The following is a 7,014-nucleotide window of genomic DNA, read 5'->3' as shown; positions in this document are numbered from 1 at the left end:
CCAAGTATCACACGGAGGACGCTCTTGAGCTCGTCCACGGCGACCTCTGCGGGCCGATCACGCCAGCCACAAACGGTGGTCAGTGGTACTTCCTCCTGCTCGTGGATGATTGCAGTTGCTACATGTGGCTACAACTCCTGACGAGCAAGGACAAAGCGGTGGTGGTGATCAAGAAGTTCAAGATGCGCGCGGAGGCCGAGAGCGGCAAGAAGCTCTGTGTGCTGAGGATTGATCGCGGTGGCGAATTCACTTTGGTGGAGTTTGTTGCGTACTACGCAGATCAAGGTGTGGTGCGACACCACACCGCACCGTACTCGCCACAATAGAATGGCATGGTGGAGCGATGGAACCAGATGGTGGTCGGCATGGCTCGATCAATGATGAAGGCCAAAGGCATGCCGACAAGGTTCTGGGGTGAGGCGGTGACCACGGCGGTGTTCATCCTCAACCGTGCTCCCACCAAGGCCCTAATGGGCAAGACGCCATTTGAAGCTTAGTGTGGGCACAAGCCGAGCATGTCCTTCCTCCGGACATTCAGCTGCATCGGCCATGTCAGGAAGACGAAGCCGATCCTCACCAAGCTAGAGGACAGGAGCACACCGATGGTGTCCCTAGGCTGTGCAGAGGGTACCAAGGCGTATCGGCTCTATGACCCACGCGGAGACAAGGTACTTGTCTCGTGCGACGTCATGTTCGATGAGAAGGCAGCTTGGGACTGGAACAGTCCGAGCATGGGGGTAGCTGGCGGCTTCACCAGCACCTTTATCGTCGAGCACCTAGTCATCCATGATGGTGGAGACGCTGGGGAAGAGGTGCCGAGCACTTTGGGAGGGGTGTTGAGCACTCTAGCAACAGAGCCGAGCACTGCTGGGGTGGTGCCGAGCACTTTGGGAGGGATGCCGAGCACTCAGGGAGGTGTGCCGAGCACTCCTAGAGGGATGCTGAGCACGCCAGGAGTGGTGCCGGGAGGTTCTACAGTGGTGGCGACCACTCCAGGACGGGTGCCGAGCACTCCTATAGTAGAGCCAAAAGGTCTTATAGTGGTGCCGACCACTCCAAGACTGAGGCTTAGCACTCCTACAGTGGTGCTGAGCACTATAGGAGTTATGATGAATAGTCCAGGAGTAGTGCCAAGTACTCTGGGTGCTGTGCCGAGCACTCCGGCGGAACAGGGAACTCCATCGACACCGATCGAGTTCGCCTCACCTCTAAGTGACATCACTGAGTTTATGGATGCCTTCCATGAAGGTGAGGAGGCATGGTTTCACAGGCTGGATGGCATCGTCGGCGACACAGGGCCCTCAGGCCTAGCTGGTTGGCTGCTCAATGACCAAGAGCTGCTGCTCGTCAGTGCAGAGAAACCACCCACGTTCGCGCTGGCCGAGCGTGATGGAAACTGGCGACGGGCGATGCTGGAGGAGATAAAGGCGATCGAGGAAAATGAGACATGGGAGCTCGTCGATCCACCATCAGGATGCCGTCCGATCAGCCTGAAGTGGGTGTACAAAGTCAAGCGGGACGAGATCGGTGCCATTGTCAAGCACAAGGCGCATCTCGTCGCTCGAGGCTTTGTTCACCGCGAGGGCATCGACTTTGAGGAAGTCTTTGCACCAGTAGCGCACATGGAGTCTATCCGTTTGCTACTAGCCTTGGCAGCAGCAAAGGACTAGCGCGCCCATCACTTGGACGTTAAATCGACCTTTCCTCAACGACGAGCTGGCGGAGATGGTCTTCGTCAGGCAACCTCTAGGTTTTGCCGTCAAGGGAGCGGAGCACAGGGTACTCCGACTGCACAAGGCCCTCTACGGGCTACGGCAGGCCCCACGAGTGTGGAACGCCAAGCTTGATGCCACGCTGGGCGAGCTTGGGTTCTAGCTGTGCGCAACCGAGCATGCGCTCTACACGCGGTGATGGGGGAAGGAGGAGCTTGTTGTCGGCGTGTATGTGGATAACTTGATCATCACCGGTGCGCGTGCAGAGGACATCAATAGCTTCAAGCGCGAGATGGCGGCTTATCTCTGAATGAGCGATCTCGGCGCACTCTCCTACTACCTCGGCATCGAGGTGAGACAGGGGAAAGAGGAACTCATGCCCAATCAAGGCGCGTATGCCTCGAAGCTGCTGGAGTGGAGCGGCATGGCTGAGTGCAAGCCATGCGTGACTCCGATGGAGGAGCGGCTGAAACTGACGATGGCCAGCACCGCGGCGAAGGTGGATGCAACACTCTACCAGAGCATCGTCGGCGGTCTACGCTACCTAGTCCACACGAGGCCGGACATTGCATTCGCCGTGGGCTACGTCAGTCGCTTCATGGAGGGTTCCAGAGAGGATCACTGGGCTACGGTTAAGCGGCTACTGCACTACATCAAGGGAACGGTGGATCAGGGGATCATCTTCCCCAAGACCAGTGGGAGTAGGCTACAGCTCACTGTGTTCAGCGATGCAGACATGGTGGGAGACATCGACGGACGATGGAGCACCTCTGGCGTGCTCGTCTTCCCGGGTCAGCTTCAATTTTATGGCTTTCACTGAAACAGAAGGTGGTGGCGCTGTTTACGTGCGAGGCAGAATACGTAGCGGCGGCCACAGCGGTGTACCAAGTTGTGTGGCTGCGCCGGCTGCTGGGTGAGCTGACCGGTGCGGAAGCTCACCCACCAGCACTGATGGTGGACAACTAGCCCGCCATCGCCCTTGCGAAGAATCCGGTTCTCCACGACCGGAGCAAGCACATCGACGTGAAGTTTCACTTCCTCAGGGACTGTGTCGATGAAGGGCAGATCGCCATTGAGTTCGTCAAAACTGGTCGGTAACTCACGGACGTCCTCACCAAGCCGCTCGGAGGTCTTTGACTCACGGAGCTGAAGGAGATGATCGGCATGAAGGGGGTACAAGGGATAACTGTAGGATTAGACGAAGAATTGTTAGATAATCTATTGCTTCCTTGTGTGAACACACAACAAGGGAAGGCAGCGCCGAAAAGGATCCCTGATGTGGTACTGTAGCCATAGCAGGGACAGACACAGAGTCAGTTCTGCTGTGTTATCTAGTCACTATAGCAGCATGACAGTTGTAATAGGACTAGATAGATAGAGTTGTATATATAGTTTGCCACTGCGACTCAGTAAAGAGAGTTCAGATTTGCCATCTCCTATACAGGGCTCCGACCAACGCTGGTGCTTGTACTGTGTGTACGCTCTGTTCTCCATCTATTCTTCTACCTCTGACCATAGTGTGTGGTCGGACAACATCTGTCGTGCTCGGCCGTAGTCGGCAAGACTGGTGAGTGGTCGACTCACCTGAGCCGGTGATCCTGTGGGCTAACAATGCGTACATATCCTTTCTAATGGGGCTGCCTTACATTTTAGCGAACCAGAGGGTATCAGTATTAATTTCGTTGCTTCTTGATACCGCGCTTAGAGGCTAATACTAACTTATATGATAGCACTATGTAGAGTCATCAGAGTCCTCGAGGAATAAATTTGTATAGGCGGAAAATCAGATGATGCACCAATTGTGTTTCCAGGCACGGGCATGCAAAGCACGCATTGCGTCATTGCGTGACCATCCCACACCATTCATGGAGATAGCGCTGCAACCACCAGCTGGACACTAACTGACTTGCGTTTGCTTGTAGTTATATCTATCTTGCTGATCCATGTATAAATTGCTCAAGGCCAGAGCCTATTTCATATGTGCTCAACTGTTCATCGATATATCGCCATATCGGGCGAGAGAGTTTGTAGAATCGTCGTCGTCGAGATGAATGCCAGCAAGTTGACGCCGATTCTACTGGCCACACTCTTGGCATGCCTCGCGTTCTCTGCAAACTGTACGGGTGCAGTCAGTGCAGACACGTACATTTATATCCTCAGTCTTTCGATCTTCTTACCTCTGATTATATAGGAAACCCTTCCGGTGCAGGCGAACGTGGTGACGAGGACACACCAGCAACAGCTGGTCACCGGCGGTGGCAGCCAAACGGCGACACGACGATGATTGGGAGGAGCAGCAGCAGGAGGATGGACGTGGTGGCGGGCAGGTGCGAGAGGAGTGTATGCGAGGGCAGCCCCTGTTACTGCTGTCCATCGTAGGCCACTAGTCCTTGCTTCTTGGAACTGGATGCTTGCTTGAGAGTCTGTGGCACCACCGGTCGTCGTCGGCCAGCCACAACGCTGCCGCCGGAGGTACCGCCATCTGCGCGCGGGTCGGGACCAAGCAGGTTCCTCTGATCCAGAGTAGCTAGCTGGGGGCGGCCTCGCCATCGACCCCCACGTCTCAGTTATCGGTGATGGATGTCTTAGCCTGTGACTATATTGATGACAAGACGAGAGAACATGTATGCGCCCCCCCTAGACTTTGCCACGAACACGTATCACGCCTAAACTGAAGTTTCTACATCTATATCTATCTATCTATCTATATCTATTTATCTATATACTATATTACTATAAAGGATCCTAAGGAATTGGAAATATATTGTCATTGTCAAAAAAAAAACACCTTCTACCCACCTTATATTCACAAGTGAACCCACGCGAGAAGAACGGTGGGAACGTATAAAACACCTGTGTTTCACGTTGCCGGTGACTCGTAGTCGGGGTTTTTTTCCACCCACGCGAGCCTACCCGCCCGCCCTGTACCCGCTCCGAAATCTAGCGCTCCCATGCACCGCCGCGGCCACCCTGTCATGCGGGAGTTATGCAAGCGGCGATGGGGCGTCTGCCCACGGCTTGCGTAGCCCTCTCCCGCTCTCATGTATCCAGCGCAAGAGTCGCCTCCCTCTCCACCCCGATCGCCGCGCGATCGCGCGCCCCAGAGGCCAGACCGTCGCTCGTCAAGGGGAACATGCTGGAATCGCCGGCGTCGAGGCAAGAGGCCATGGCGTCCGCATGCACCTGGCCTCGTATGATCTGGACGCCCAGGATTGGTTTCACTTAGGATCTTTGTTGCGCGGTGAGTTCCCTAGGGATTGGGCTTTCATTTGGTCTTATCTTATTTTACTGTGCTTTGACTCGGCGTCTGCTCGTGTTCGAAGGAACTTTGCAAAGTTGCGAACTTTGCAAAGCTACCGGTGGGCGTTGTGTGTGCGTAGCCAACATGCATTTCAAAGGGAGAGGTGCGTGTGATTAGGGGCTTGCTTGTTGCTGTTTTACTCCTAATGAATCTGCAACTTTGATTACAAAGTTCTCGAGTTTTATTTCAGGCAAGATAGATGCTCTGTTGTACTTTTGCTATCATTGATAAACTGATGCAACTATCTGCTGAATGTTGTGCAATCTTTAAGATCAATTGCTTGAAAAATGCGGTCTGAGTGAAAACAAGTAGAATCTGACTGTAGTGTGACACCTCATCAAAATAACTGTTTCCTATCACAGTTCAGATTTCAGTTTTGAGTCATTAATCAATGTAGTGGTAGCAGTCTATATATATAATGAAAGATCAACAAAGTTGTAGGTGCTTATCTAGAGAAATTGTATCTTGATAATAATTTATTTATGTGCCCAGAGGCTTACACCTGTGCTAACACTGCGCCAGATTTGCACATCACTGCCGGATTTGTGAGAACCGGCAGTGATGTATCTTCACTGCCGGTTATGAGCTTGAAAATGAAAAAATGATCGGGGCTGGGCTAAAACCGGCAGTGAAGGACCACATCACTGCCGGTTTATGGATTGAACCGGCAGTGTTTTGGCGGCCACTCATCACTGCCGGTTTAAGCCAAGAGCCGACAGTGATTTGGCTCTCACTATCGGTTCTAGCCAAGAACCGACGGTGATAAGCCTACAACACAAAAGACTGCAGCCGTCATCTCCTTCCTCCTCTCTTCCATCCCGAGAACAGAGATGCGCGTTTGTGCCCTTCCCTCCATTGTTGCGGCTGCTCTTCACCATAATCTAGTGCTTGGATTTTGAAGAATGGCTTAATCTTTTTGCTTTAAGGTTAGTAACAAACATCCACTCCTTTGATTTGTTGCTTAATTACCTTCGTTTTGATGGCTACATTACTCGATTCTCATTCTAGTTCTTTCTCCATTCTAGAGAGCACTTTTCCAATTGGACATTTGTGCAAGGCTCAAATTATGGTGAATCCATCATCCAAACGATTGGTGTCTATGAACACATTTAAATTCGTAGCTAATTATTCCATGGTGGTCAAGATCATCATTGTTAGTATGTGATGCTATAATTAGTTCTTAGAAGTAGAGTAGAATAGATGTTCTTCATTATTGTGCAATAATTGTTTTTTACTATGATTTTCAATTTACAGGGCCGGGGCTACCAATTTCAATTTTCCAATAATTAGTGTACAATAATGTTTTCCAAAAATGGTACTTTTGAGCTACAATTGTTGTTCATGAAGCTTGATTTCTTATTAATTCTTTGTAATTACTGTCTCAGTACTTTTTTGTGCAGAGATGGATCGAGAGTGGATGCATCTGTCTCGAACGGACAAGCGGTACATGCATGGCGTCAGCCAGTTTATCACCGATGCCAAAGCCCATGCTGGGAATGGGAACCCTGTCTTCTGCCCATGCAAAGATTGCAAGAATCAAATGAACTTTCATCAAATTGAGTATATACGATCGCACTTGATTACCAGAGGGTTCATGCCAAACTATACGATATGGACTATGCATGGTGAGGTTGTTGTGAATGTTCTGCAGGAAAACGATGATGATGTGGACATGCCTGACGTAGCCATCCACGATGCTGATGAGGAACCCAGTGTCAATACGGAACCTATGGCCACAGTTAATAATGTGTTTAGAAAAACGCTAGCTGACGACACTAAGGATAACGATGGCATTTCTTAGCTGCTACGTAATGTAGAGACTGGATGTCTTAGTGAAAGACAGCTGAGAAAGCTAGATAAAATAAGACAAGATGGCAAAACACCATTGTATAGGAATTGTCCAATGAGCAAACTGAAAGCCGACATCATGCTGTTAGAGTTCAAATCGACAAACGGATTGAGCGATAAAGGCTTCGATCAGTTGTTAGGTATAATAAGGAA

At 51.1% G+C, this 7,014-nt stretch overlaps 1 long non-coding RNA gene across 1 annotated transcript; it reads left to right on the top strand.

Annotated features, from left to right (window-relative positions):
• The first annotated feature begins 4,086 nt into the window (after nucleotides 1-4,086).
• LOC136462979 (uncharacterized) lies at nucleotides 4,087-6,596 on the top strand. The gene is made up of 2 exons (XR_010760860.1): nucleotides 4,087-5,939; nucleotides 6,039-6,596. It is a non-coding gene; the product is annotated as an uncharacterized lncRNA (long non-coding RNA).
• Nucleotides 6,597-7,014: the final 418 nt, after the last annotated feature.

Source organism: Miscanthus floridulus, chromosome 7 (genome assembly GCF_019320115.1).
Source record: "Miscanthus floridulus cultivar M001 chromosome 7, ASM1932011v1, whole genome shotgun sequence".
Lineage (NCBI taxonomy): Eukaryota > Viridiplantae > Streptophyta > Magnoliopsida > Poales > Poaceae > Miscanthus > Miscanthus floridulus.
The sequence above is the reverse complement of the archived record's forward strand: the minus strand, read 5'-3'. Positions and strand labels throughout refer to the sequence as shown.